The 14,238-nt window shown below is 46.1% G+C and overlaps 1 long non-coding RNA gene across 1 annotated transcript; it reads left to right on the top strand.

Moving 5' to 3' along the window:
• Positions 1-9,697: 9,697 nt before the first annotated feature.
• LOC107532633 (uncharacterized) lies at positions 9,698-12,038 on the top strand. Its single transcript, XR_001602759.2, has 3 exons — positions 9,698-9,745; positions 11,758-11,891; positions 11,972-12,038. It is a non-coding gene; the product is annotated as an uncharacterized LOC107532633 (long non-coding RNA).
• The last annotated feature ends 2,200 nt before the right edge of the window (positions 12,039-14,238 follow it).

Raw genomic sequence — 14,238 nt, 5'->3', positions numbered from 1 at the left:
ATATTTTGAACAGATAAGTTAAGCCCATTTACATTTATTAACATGTCAGATATATTTGAAATTAGTTTGTCACATTATTTTATGTTGTTTCTTTTTTACTGTTTATGAGCAAGTTGTTACAAAATGAGTTTCCTTTAAAACAATGGCAGCTTCTCTAATCGGGAGGCTTTGGATTTTTGTTCTCATGACCACCTTCGTCATTATGACTTTATATAATCTCGTTAGTGCTCTATTTCTCTGGACAGGGTTGATGAGCCCTTTACCGAGTGGGCTGACGTTTCACTTTCCTGCGCTCCCCCACCCCCGCTTTGAGAGGACCTTTGTGTCCGCCTCTCGCTGAAGACTTTACATGCGCCCCTGGTTTGTTTTGCCAGCTTCCGATCACATTTTTTGACTCCCACTGGTACAAGCGCAACAATCTGCAAAACCGCTCTCCTTTTTACTTTGTTGACCCTTTACCCTTCCCATTTTTATTGCTTGTGTCATTTACCCATTGTCCGGGCATAAAACATTTACATTCTATCTGTTACCTCAATCTTCAGCTTCGTTTAACCTTTCAGTTAATTACTTTTAACTTTTTGAGGCATAATTGACATATAATATTATATTAATTTCAGGGACACGCCATAGTGATTTGTTCTTTGTACATACGGCGAAATGATCACCACAATGTCTAGTTAACATCCGAAGTTTAATCTTAATTTTGCAGTTGTGGTATATAGTGCTCCTCACCCGTCTTTTTGCTATAGTTTGTTTCCTCTATTATCTCTTGGTTGATGAATATTTAATCTTTTATAAATTCCTCAGGAAATGTTCATGGGGCAATATTACATACGTTCAGAGACTCAACAACTGTTAGCTTTGTTTGCTTTTGGAAGGGCAGTCTTTGCTGGATAGAAAACCCTCAGCTCTCTTTCTTGGGCTGTCTTGCAGCTGTCTGACTATATCGCCTTCTTGTCTTGACTGCTGCTTGGGGGAAATGGGAGGAAGGCCTGAATTCCTCCCTATTTATGGCTTATCTCTTTGCCCGGGGGTCTGGAAGATTCTCTCCCCCTTTCCCTACCTTTATCCCCCCTGCCCTCCCTCCTCTCCTCTCCCTTCTTTGTCTCCAGGTCCCTCCAGCTTTGCAGGATCTGTCTCGTGATGAATGATGTTCATCTGTTGGTAAATTTTGCTGCTCTATTCCAACGTTTACCTCACAGGAACTTTGTATAGATGCTCTGTCAGTTCATCTTAAAAAACTACTTGCTAAATGTGCTGAGTTTTTTAGTACTAGCTGTTTACACAAGGTTTCTGATGCAACACTTCACAAATCAAAGCTTCCTGTTTCTCTGCTGTTCCCCCAAAAGACTGATTGCTGGAAATGCGGGTTGACTGCGTGGTTCCTTGTGTGGCCTCACCTCCTCTGTTTCTACAAACACCCCGGGGACTCCTCCTGTGCCTTCTGCTTTCCTCACTTGCTGCACCTTGCTGCGAATAGGGTATGCATGGTGAGTTGCCTGCTTTATTTTTGCTGGCACTTTTAAGAAGTGCCATCATTAAGTTATCTTACAACTCAATTTTTCTTCTTTCCTCTTTTCCCCCATGTGGTTTCTCTCTCGTTTCAGTTATTTTTGTCAGCCCTTAAGCATATTTTGGAGTGTGCAGATTATATTTGGCTTCTAGTTTCACTGAAAATGGAGTTTTGGGGATATCTTTTCAATTCTCCTTGCTCCTTTCACATGATTTTTACCGAGAGTACGGAAAAATAAGCTGAAATACACAGCCATGTTCATATAAGAAGCTCCTAAAATGAGCTTAAGGTTTTCTATCATCATGTTTTTTTTTCTTGTTGTGAAACACTGAAGAACTGTGGTTTGAGAGTTCTCGGAAGTCTGCCCCCCACCCTGACTTAATAGTAAAGGCGATTACAGATTTTTAAAAAACACTCATGACTTTGGCTATCCGGAAAGTTAAGGAATAATACATTATTGTAGCTAAATCTGAGTTAAAACTCGAAGCACTAAATTTTTCCACTTGAATCATTTGGGAAGAAAATCTTTCTAAACACTAACATATTTCTTGCTTTTTTGGAGCTTGAAGAACCTGCTCTGTGTGGAGATTGGATACGAGGGGGTATTATGACTATTATATACTAAAACATGCTTATTTTATTGAAGAAGTGGAAGGCATTGCCTTTCATAAGAAGAGGCTCCAAAGTTTATGTTTTGAGTTTCTTGTCATACATAGGCTTTCCCCTTTTTATCTTGTGAGTAGATTTTCTTTATGGGGCCCTTTCTTGTAACTGTTACTGTATTTGCCTGTCTTCTTTGAATCTGATGAAGGCTCATGACTCAGACAACAAAGATTGCTGGAATTACACATAAAGTAAAAGTACGTATACTTTGGGCATGACACAAGGGACTCTCCCATGAATAAAGGGACATGCACTGCAGAGACCTTGTTATGTCTGCTTCAGTGGCCTGGGAAGCTGTTGTTTCTTGGATCTCAGCCTCCAGTTCCTCTTTGGGGCACCCTGCCTAGATGAAGAGAATCCATAAGGGAACATCTCAGCAGATGGCGGGGGGAAAAGTGAGTAACGCGGCGCAGCAAGACAGGCAGGTGCGAAAATCACTGACCACATTCTGCCAGCTGGGTCATGTGTAGATACTGTTAGGGTCAAAGTTAGTTTGCTGACATTTGGCAGGGACCTAACACAAAAGGGAAAGGAAGTTGAAAAGTTTCATTTCTGACACATCAGATGTTTTTGTACTTTTGATCATATGTACCCTTCATGATATTGCAATGAACATTGTAACTCTAGTTTAAAATGCCAACCTTTCCCCACCCTGGAAGTGTTACGGAAAGTCCAAAGAAAACATTTGCCATGGCATTTTGTTGCCTTGCAGAGAAGGGTGTTTTTGTGTTCTCAGTGTCCAGTGGTCCCAGCATCCGGGGGAGGTACAGACGTTTGCTATGCAGGCCGAGTACACAGGGAAGGTTCTAAAGTTGTTAAGTGTGAGAGGCAAGATTCTAAGATTAATTGTGCTTCGCTCTCTAGTGAGATTAGTGTATTATAAATCATAGAGGCATATCCCATCAATCTGGCGTCTGGATCCAGGGAACACGATAACCCCTAACTCAGCAGAAACATACCTTCCATCCATTATGGCATCTCTCCTGGAATAAACTACATGTTCCTCAGAAAGGTCCGGGACAGCAGGCAGCATTTTAAAGACATCTTTGAGATAACGTTTCATTCCTTACAACAGGGAAACCTCTCCTATGCTCCTTGGTTTTATTCTATAATAACCTTAAACAAGACAGGTTTAAAGAAGCACTTTCTGGGCACTTAGCTTTGTTTAGCCCTGGGGTAAATTCTCTGAGGGATTCAAAAAAAAGAAAATAGATGATCCCTACCCTTGAGAAGCCTACAGTTTAGTTGGGGACAAAAGCCACATTAATTCTAATTATGTGATGTTGATGCTAATTGCTTTTGTTTATTTAGCACTTACTATGTGCATAACAATATACTAAGAAATTACTCATAGAACGTATTTCAAAGTAAATACTTACAGGTCAGAGAAAAGAGAGATATGTATTGGCTGGATTAGTCTGGAAGGTCCCTGTAGAAGCCAGGTCTGTGCTGGGTCTTGTTGGTGGGACAGCTTAAGCGATGTGACCAGGCCGCATTTCCCAGGGTGAGGGTAGAGACTGCAGAAGAGAAATGAGTTTAGATCGGCAGTGAGGGAACCAGAGAGGCATGCAGGCAGCCAGCAGAACTGTAACACGTGCAAGGGTCTCTTGCTCTGCCCTCTGTCTTCAGATGAATTCCATTCCTCTGTGGGGCACCCTGCCTAGAGGAAGAGGGTTCCCATCGGAATACCCCATCCAGATGGCGGGGGGTGGGGGGAGTGGACGCAGTGCAGCCAGCCAGGCAGTGCCGTGGGCTACTTGGAGAAGGCCATTTGACCAGATTATGCCAGCTTGTGTATGTAGCACTGAGGGGGCAAAAGTTAGTTTGTTGACATTTGGCAGGGACACAAAACAATTTTTCCTCTCCCCTCTCTTCTTCCCCCCCCTTCTTCTTTCCCTCCCTCCATTATTATGAAAGATTTTAAGCTTAAACGCCCCAATTTCAGCTCATCCTGTTCCTCGATGCCCAGCGCAGTTCCCTTAGCTACAGCTCCATGGCCACAGAGTGCTCACTCAACTCCATTCATCCATCCATTCAACAAGTATCCATGAGAATCCTATGTGTATCTTCAGAGAATATACAGTCTTATAAGGAAGACAATTAAGACACAATTACAGCCCAGCTGGGCGTGGCTCAGCGGTTGAGCATCGACCTAGGATCCAGGTGATCAGGGTTCGATTCCCCGTCAGGGCACATGCCCGGGTTGCGGGCTTGATTCCATCGGGGATGTGCAGGAGGCAGCCGATCAATGACTCTCTCATCATTGATGTTTCTCTCTCTCTCCCTCTCCTTTCCTCTCTCCGAAATCAATAAAGATATATATATATTTTTAAAAAGGCACAATTACAATATGATGTGACAAGTACCTTGAAATGAGGTGAAGGGGGTCTTACTATATGGTGACGGGAGAAGATATGACCTTGGGTGGTGGGCATACAGAGCAATACACACATCTTGTAACATAGAAACCCACACCGGAAACCTACATGTACATATTAACCATTGTCACCCCAATAAATTTAATAAAAAAAAGAAATATGGGATATGATGGGAGCAGATAGCAAGAGCACTTCATCTTATTGAGGGGAGGAGGGTGACAGAAAAGAAGTGACATATAAGCTGAGACCTAAAAGTGTGACTGGAGGTTTTCTAAACCCTCCCTAAGGCTGTTGAGGGGTACCCCATCTGATCCGGGAAGCTGCCAGCCAAGTAGGGTCATGGAAAAAATATTGCAACAGCTTTAGCTTGAGTGAACTCCAGAATTTTGCAGTCATATCTAGAGAAAAGCTATTTCAATTTCAGTATGCATGGAAAATTTGTGACTTATTTTCACTGAGTACTATAATTTTAAAAAATTTATCTTTACTGTTGAAAGTATTACAGATGTTCCCCCCTTTTCCCCCATTGACCCCCTCCATGCCGCCCACCCCCCCCCAGGCCTTCACTGCACGATTGTCTGTGTCCATGGGTTATGCACATAAGCACATAAATTCTTTGGTTAATCTCTCCCCACACCAGCCTTCCCTCTGAGATTCGTCTGTAATTTTAATGATATTTAGGGTTAGGAGAATCATTATCTCTTTGTTGCTTCGAACATTTGAAAGCCTTCACTGAGTCTCGTCTGCCTACGAGGGATTTGTCATTTGTCACAGTCGCCCGCACCATCCTCGCCATTAGTGTGCGTCAGAGCAGCTGCTAGGAAAGGCAGAGGCAGGACGGCCCGGCTGAGGGCATGTGTCTCTGCTCTGCCATGTCCTGGGACACCTTGGGAAGTGACTCCATCTCTCTGTGCCTCAGTTTCCCCCTCTACAATGAAATATCTACTTTGGTTTCAAACTTTTTGGTCAAATTTTTCTCTTTCCTCAGTGCAGGCTAGAGCTGTGGCCCTGCTTTCTTAGACTGAGGAGGGTGTGTGGGGTCTGGTCCTGGGATTACCCCCTTTTCCAAGTGTATCTCATGTGGGGTTTGCAGGCATGGAGGAGAGACGGGGAGGTGAAGGCTCCCTCGTTAGCCTCCTCCAAGTTGGCCGTGGGAAGTGCTGCAGACCCTATCCTGCTTCAGGCTGGCTCCAGCCATCGCTGGGGGCCTTTGCTGGTTGTCTCCATGATGGTGCTGTGTGGGGTTTGGGCACAGTGCTCAAGGTGGCCCCTTCATCTCTAGGGAACCTGCTAGAGGGGCAGCCCTACCTCCCTTTGGCTCCTGGAGGCATATCCCAGTAACCCTTTTTCCAGGCTGGGCATCCTCCCATGCCCCCCGGGAGCCATCTCTCTTATTTCTGTGGTCCTGGGTCCTGGCGGTGAGGATGGTTTAAGGGAGTGGCCATGCCTACTTCTCCCACTCATGCAAAAGCCCCTTTGTGGGGGTACCATGCTTGGGTCTTGGCTCCAGGCTAGCAGGCATCCCATTGCAGCCTTCCAGGACTATGTGGGCAGTGGGTTGAGGGTCCTCATAAAGGTCTCCCCACCTGGCCCACTCCATCCCTGGAAGCCAGCCTCTTGCCTCTTCCCTCCTGCTTCCAGGAACCACCACCCTTGGAATTCAGTCAACACACCTGCTTTCAGGCTTGTGTTTCTCTTTGATGCCCCCCCCCCCCCCCCCCAAGGTGAACCAGTCTCAGGGAAAAGAGGGGAAGGAAGAGGTGAGTCTCACAATAAAATCCTTGCTATGTTGGTGCTAATGATCTCCTCTTGCAGGTGTCCCACATCTTTTTGGTCCATAGTGGGCTGAATATTTTAACATAAATCTTTAGTCTAATTCATTGCACAGCACCAGGTAGCCACGCTCCCCCTCCTACCCCCCGGGACAGAAGCCTGACTGCTGGGCAGAGCGGCTCACTGAGGGAGGCAGTCCTTACATCCCCTTGTGTTTTGGGCTGTCAGCTGTGCTCCTGCTACAGGATCTGGCATCCAATGCTTGTCACCATTGTCCCTCAGCAGGAAACTCTCAAACATTCATCTGGGAGATCGCAAACCTGAGCCATTAAAAAGCAGGCAGATCTTTGTATTTTTGAAAGTTTGCAATTAATATTTCATGGGGAGAGGATTAATAAAACATCATGCAATTAGCTGCTTCCCTTCAGCAATCACATCTCATTAAGGGTGGCAGGAGGCAGGCGACAGACTCCTGAGCCAGCAGCTGGCCTGGCTCTGACTTGCAGGACAGGCCTGCTGGTTTAGAGGAGAAAAATTTTTTCTGGTAAATGGTGTGATAAATGGGATTTATCTCAGCAGAATAGCTTTCGGCAGCCACACCTTGATTTTTATCTCCAGAATTTTCCCTTTATTTACTCACTTATTCATTTATTGTCTTCTGTGAGCTGGGCTCCATACTGGGTGATGGGAGCAGAACAGTGGTCAGCATCCCCACTTCTAAAGCCCCTGTTGGCCCCTATCAAAGATTTCTGTTTTCCCCTCCTCACCCCTTACCATCTGGCTCCACCTCACACTCCTGTTACCTGTCACCCACTCTCCTCTTCTCCACCTTCCTGCTGTGACTACACTGATGGATGGATTCCTTCTGCACTCTGCACCTTTGCTCTCCTCCTGTGGTTTGGCCCCCTTCCCAAAGTGTTGCAGAGAGACCCCCTCTCCTCTCTGCTTCAGGAAGAACATGGAAAAGGCAGTAATGGAGTCACTAGAACCCCGTGTCAATGTCTCCTTCTTGCCTGGGCTAAGAGGAACTACGTGGGCTTAGTCTTGCTCACCTGAGCCTTTCCGTTTCCTATTCTGTCCTGTTTTCTTCTCTCTAGAGTAGAATGGTAGAGAGAAAAATGGGTTTGGATGTGAATCTCAGGCCCTAGCAGGTGGCTTTGGGCAGGCAGCTTCATCTCTTGAAGCCTCAGGTTCCCATCTTGTGAAAAGGGCAGAACAGTACCTACTGCACGGTGTGGCAGGAGGATTCATGAACAACACTTTAAGACAGGGATGCTGTGATTGTTAAATTTGGGTAGTTCTGGGTAGGCATCTGATCCAGAGGTGCTGGGCTGAGTGACCAGCTCTGCCAGCACCTGGAGGACAAATTTTTCCTCCCTGATGCAGGGCACCAGCATGGCATATTGTCATCTTTATTTTTACTTATTTTTTAAAAGATTTAAAAAGTGATTTTTAGAGAGAGAGGAAGGAAGGGAGGGGAGAGAGAGAGAGAAACATTGATGTGAGAGTGAAACATCAATTGGCTTCCTCCTGCACACCCCCTACTCAGGACTGAGCCTGTGACCCAGCATATGCTCTAACTGGGAATCAAACTGGCACCTTTGGGTGCACAGGATGATGCTCAGCCAACTGAGCTACACCCGCCAGGGCAATATTGTCATCTTTATATGGTGGCTGTGCGTGGTGACACTGTCTCTGCTTCCAGCGCAATGTCCCTGTGTGAGGCTGTGTTCTGGGATCAGCATGTTGAAATGGTCCTGTGTCCCAGGGACAGCAGCTGACAGTGACTTCTTATTTCCATCAGGCTGAGTTAGCTCCCATCCTCCTGAGAAGTCTGAGATTGTGGTGAAGCCCAATTAGAGATATGGGATAAAGGCATCGAGCTGGGATGTCACACCTGGCAGCCTGATGGTCCATTCACGTGTCAGGCCACCTTCTCCGAGCCCTTAAGGGATGGAGGCAAGAAAGCAGGGCCTCAGTGACAGCATCTTCAGGGTTAAAGTGATAGAGGAGGGTATGCTCTCGTCAGCTTTGTGTGATCAACCCACAGAGGCAGTTTGGATCACTCGAAAATGAATGGATTAGGAAATGGAATTTTCTGCATGAGGCGATTGCTTCCACTCACTAGCCTGCTTCACCTCTGTGAATGAGAGAGAGTGAAAGAGAGGTGTTAGGAAGGCTGATTTAATTTGGACTAGACTATGATGGTCTTATATGCAGTTGGAGACAGTTTGGGCTCCATGCTTCCACCACAGCCCAGTGCAGTTAGAATCATCTGACCGTTTTAATTAAAGACATGATGAAATCAGATAAGTTTGTTGGAAAGGTCATTATAGTGGATGTCGTTGGTGGTCTGCCCAAATCTCTCGTTCATTTTGGTGCCATCTCCCAGCTTCTGAGCGTTTGTTGCTAACAGCTCACAGCTCACCAGCTGTCCCCTTTTCTAAAGCACTGTCCTTGGCCAAACTGAGCCACTCTCCCTGCAAAACAACATGCCCCACTACTCCCGAGCCAATGGCCAACAATCACAGGAGGCAATCTACTTTGCCCCAAGGTGGGACCAGCTCTGGTACAACCAGGGCCCCTGAACTTACCTGAAAGATCAAGCTTAGCCCTCGGCTTTGCCAGTCTCTTCCTCTGCCTCACCCCGCTTTCCTCATCTCCCCTATGAAAACATTCCCCCAAGAAATCACTTGAACAAGAATCCCCACCTTCGGCTCTGCTTTTAGGAAGCCTGAGCTAAGACAGTCACTGTGCACAGGAGGGTGAGCTGGGTGGGATGCTCTGCAGTGGTTCAGGATGGAAGATCTGTCTGGTATGGATCACATTGTCCTGCTTCTTTGTAGGTTGGGTGCTTTTTTATTATAATAATTTTGGACATTTGGGACACTGTGTCATGAATCTTTGGGTCTTGTTACATTCTCTGCAGAATGTTGATTCTATCATTTAGCAGGCAATCAGTTTGATTGGGTTCAAGCTGCAAGTTTACCTCTTGCCATCACATAGGCAGCGATTCCGATGTTAATCTGGTTTTCAAAGCCTTTGTTATGCTGCTTTGGGTCTATTCCAAACTCGTGCCTCTGTGACACATGGGCACAGGATGACGCCCAACCAACTGAGCCTTACTGGCCAAGGCCTCGGCTATGTGCTTTGGGTTGATCTTGTGCAGACAGCTTAGGGGTTATCCTGGAACTTGTGGCAGAATAAAGGGACCCCTTCCCCAGCTCTCTCCTCTCTGAGATTTCTTCCACGCTCTCTTAACTCCCTCCAGCCCTTTCCCACATCTTTGCTCTGTTTTGCTCTCTCTGTGTTTTAGGACCCCTGTCTGCTGCCCCTGTGGTGGCACCACCCTTGGGTCAAAGTCAGAGGGAAAAAGAGGAAACACCAGGAATCTTCCCTCACCGATACGGATCATTCTGTAAGTGTTGGCTCCCTTCTCCAATCTACTTACTCTTGTTAACTTTTCAGAGTCTGAAAGTAGATGCTTTTTTCATTTTGTCTAAATTTTCAGTTGTAACCAGTGGGAGAGAGAGGTAAGGTGGGCTTAACTCATTTGGTTGGCACTGGAATTTCCAGACAACTGTGTTTTTAGAGGTATTGCTAAGGCATTGGAGTGTGCTGCCCGAGAGTTGCTTTATTTATGCTTTTGCAATGGTGAACAGAACCTGCTGGTGAGTGGGGCTTTGAGTAGAGTATGCCACAGAGACATACAAAGGCTGGATTTCCACAAAAAGGGCTACAAGTGACTTTCTTGTTCATTTATAAGCAAATTTCTATTTGTTACTTTGGAACATGCCATGCACGTCATTTGCCACCAGATACTTGGTAAATATGAGATTTTTGCTTAAATCATGATGTCTACTGAGAGGTAAATGACAGTTGGTGCCTGCAGTAGCCAAAGGCTGTCTTTAGTTTTATGTGGGCTCTTTAGTTGAGTCCTTAAATGGGGCCTGAAACTCCTGAGATGGCCATATATGATTTTTCATTCTTGTAAGAACAAATAGCACTGATAATTTTAGACTCTTGTCTTTAACTAAGGGAGGTCCAAACCACCGCACCCTGGCTTGGAAGGTTGGATGCATATCCACACTGAGGGAGGGAGAACATGGCACTCATTCCCCTGTTTAAAGCTCCTTTGGTTGGAAATCCCACTTATTTAATCTTTTGATATATATGTGGTTTATATCAAAAGGAATTTGTATTTGGCTCTTACCGCCCTACAAAAATAAATGAATTAAAGAGAAATGGGTTCCTTTGACCCCCAAATAAAGTGAAAGGAAGTTGCAATTGGAGTTTGCTTTGAACCCACAATTTTTGACCAGAAAGGGAATGCAAAGGGTCATGACACTGAAGTTTGCCTTTTCCTCGACAGCTTGCTTGGGCCTGTGGGATTCAGCTCAAAATTGCAGGCAACCCCTTTGTTACTGGCTTCGCTCACTGAGGAAGACGTGTCAGAGCTGGGTTCAAAGGCTTCAAGAGAAGGGAGCATTCTGCTTCCTAAGGAAATGGTTGGGTAGAATATAAGCTGTAGCAAGATATTGCTTGGATTTTGCATTTGACAGAATTAAAAGACCTGTGAGACCCTCTAGCCAGTCTTGGTCACCTAGGGTTTTGAAAGCTTTCATTTTATCCTAATTAAAAATAACTGAAGTATCATTTAAGTCCAGGGAGGGGGCAGCCCCAGGGTTGGTGGACGCTAAAGCATTAGACATGCCTAACCCTCACAAACTTTCCTTTCTCCCCCAGGGTCCCTCCCGAGGCAACACTTTCTTGTGGTAATCCTCACAGAGGCCTCAAGCTTAAAGAAGAGCCATAATGAGTATTTGGAGGGGGAAGTTAAGGAAAGCTGCATTCGTGCCCTTTTTTGGACTAAGCAGCTCACTAATTAGAGTCCCAGGACAGCCTGGCTCAAGCTATTTGGCACAAGCTCAGCTATAGAATAAATGATCCTTTCGTACAAAAGCCAGACAGCCAACCAGGGAGCCAGTACTTGGGGGTGGGGGGTGGCTCTTGAGGTGGCCTGGGGTAGAAGTGACCAGAAACCAGTGTCTGAGTCAAAACCAAAATTAGCAGCAGGATGTGGCATGGGGGGAAGTTTGTAAAGGGGGCCCGAATGAACAATTAGGAGTCAGGCTAGACATGGAAGAGTTGGGAGTGGTTCTGGAACTCGGTGCTGGGGTCTGGGTGGCTGCTGCTGGCACTGGTGCACTTGAAGTTTACATTTGTTGGTTAAGGTGGAGTGGGGTGGGGGTAATATGGGGGGGCTGATATAGTTAGGCTTGTTAGGTGGCCCTAAAAGTGCAGGATCCAGTCACTCACTATCAAAGGGCCTCTCATTGTTTATTTCCCTTTCTCTTTGTCATGGTTGTGACTATAGAATCAGTTGTAAATAAATAACATTTTCAATTTGCTTATTTCCCTCTTCTTTAGCTATAAGTGTTATTTTAAATTATTTTATTATAAAAATAAAATGTACTGAATGGTTAAAAACTCCAACGACATGGAGAGCACAAAAACAAATGGAGAAGAAATTAAAGAGACGCCAGTAATCAGACTTCCCAGAGGTAACTAGCATTATATTTTGGTGAGTTTCCTTTCTGGGATTTTGGTTGTAAATAAGCAATTCTTGACCTTGTCTTTTCAGCCAAGTGAGCTGCCAGGCGAGCTACATCAGCCAGGAGAGCCACACCATCCAGGACAGCGGCTACGTGCTGAGGGGTTCACTGGAGAAACCTGCAGACACATGGCCCCTGGTAGATGGACCTTGTTAGAGGTCCGAAGTTATTCTGTCAATATCTTTGCCATGTTTCATCTTGTGGAGCATCTGATACCATTTTGGACACAAGATCTGGGAAAGTAAAGCCCAGGACACTGCAATGAAGGGAGAAGAGCTCGGCTTCTAATGCGAGTCTAACTCAGGAGGCGCGTTTTCAGGTCAGTGTCGTCACAGCCATTCACTGGGGGAGCGTAATTCTCCGAGTGTCTTCTGCACTAAGACCTTCTCACGATGACGGGTGTGAAGAAATATCCACGAGACGTGCACATCGGTGGATAACGAGAACCCCAAACCATGACATGTCCAATGAACTGTTTAATTGGAAAGGATTTTATTGGAGACGGCGGCCGCCCTCCTGACTCTCCAGCCAGGATGGGAAGTTATGGAGTGTCCATCATCATCAACGCTGCCCACAAAGTGGCAGGATGAAGCCATATAAATGCAAATTGTGCTGTAATTAAAGAGGAAAAGGCAAGAAGCAAAAACATTGAGCTGCGCATGGCCTTCAGAGTCCTCTGTTGCTGCTGAGAGTCCAGCGGGCTCCCAGGGTTTGCTTTGAAATCATCCTGCAGCGCTGCCGATGGGGCAGGAGGCTAATGGGGAGGGGACGCAGCCAGGGTTCCAGGGACGGGCATGAGGCCCTTCAGGCTGCGAGTGGCTCGGGGTCAGACTGCCGGGAATCTGGCCTCCCCTGTGGGGAGGCGAGCGCGCTCCCTGCTGCTTCTCCCCCCACTCTGATCGCGGCCTTGCCGGGGCCCAGCGCTGGGCTGGATGGGCAGCGAAGGACAGGGCTTTCTTCATACGCAGAGGCAATGCTAAGACTGTTCCTATGGGCTATAATCACACCTACTTTTTAATTTAATTTTTGAGTAGTTCTAATGTTCAGTTCCAAAATAAAATAAAGAAAATATATAAAGTGAAACTCTTCTTTTCCATCTTTAGCCTGTGCCCAGTCCCTCCGCCCTCCAACCTCAACCGCAGGAACCACTGTTATTGGGTTTCTGGGTGGCCTTCCAGGTGTGCTTATATAAGCAAACATTAATATATACTCGAATTTTCCTCCATTTTTATGTGGAAGGTAACACACTATATTCTATACCTTGCTTTTTTCATTTAATATGTAATGAAGCCCTTTCCATATCATGCACACTTACTTTATTTCCAATGTTTTTCTAATACAAACAAGTGCCATTGATTGGCATGTCTGCTGGACACCCCCTCCTCCCCCCATGCTTTGAGCTCCATGAGGACTATGTCCCAGGCCTTATTCATAACACATAATCCAGTGTCTAATACATAGTGGATGTTCAGTAAATGCAAATGTAATTCAGTTAAACTGAACATCAAAGAATTCCATATAGGCAGCCATGGGGAACACAGCTGTCAGCCTGCCCATGCGGGCAGTAGGCCTTGTAAAACCTTTATTCCCTCCCCCACTTAACTCCAAATCTTTTCAGACTTTCTGGATCACACCTGAAATCCCTCTATTCCTTTTATGCCTTTAGCTTCTGGCTCTCTCTTGTTAAAGAGGCAAAACTCCAGCCTGGCATTTGCCAGTTACTCACCTCTCAGTGGGGGCCTTCATGCCTCCGGTCTCCTGGCCACATCATCTATTCGGACCACCTAGGAGGCCAAGGGACGGACACCAACAACCAAGACAAGTCATAACTGGCTCTCATTTACTGTTGTCTGGTGATCACTTACCTGGTAGGTTGGTCCAGGGCCCCAGAGTAGAGAGAGACTCTCTCAGCTCTTATCTCAGCTCTGTCACTTGCTAGTGCGTGCGGCATTGGGCAAATCACTTAATCTCCGTGTCTCCATTTATTTATCTGTAAACTAGAGACACTTACACTTATACCTTCCTCATAGAGCTGTTGAAGGGCTTCAGTGAGCTAACACATGCGGAGTACTTAGTGCCTGGCACACAGTGAGCGCTGTGAAAGGGTCTACTCTCATTGTTATTGGTGCTCAGGGAAGGCAGCGGAGTGGGTGCCTGCTATCTTCTCTGAGTCTGCCAGCATGCCTGGGCAACCATTTCAAAGCTGGAAGGGGATGGCACTCTCCTTATGGCTTTCCTGGGGCAGAGATGTTGGGTCACCGGTGATATCCAATTGTCATTTTCCTACTTTCTTCAA

This window comes from Miniopterus natalensis, chromosome 15 (genome assembly GCF_054644295.1).
Source record: "Miniopterus natalensis isolate mMinNat1 chromosome 15, mMinNat1.hap1, whole genome shotgun sequence".
Taxonomy (NCBI): Eukaryota; Metazoa; Chordata; class Mammalia; order Chiroptera; family Miniopteridae; genus Miniopterus; species Miniopterus natalensis.
This window is presented reverse-complemented; position numbering and strand designations above follow the sequence as displayed.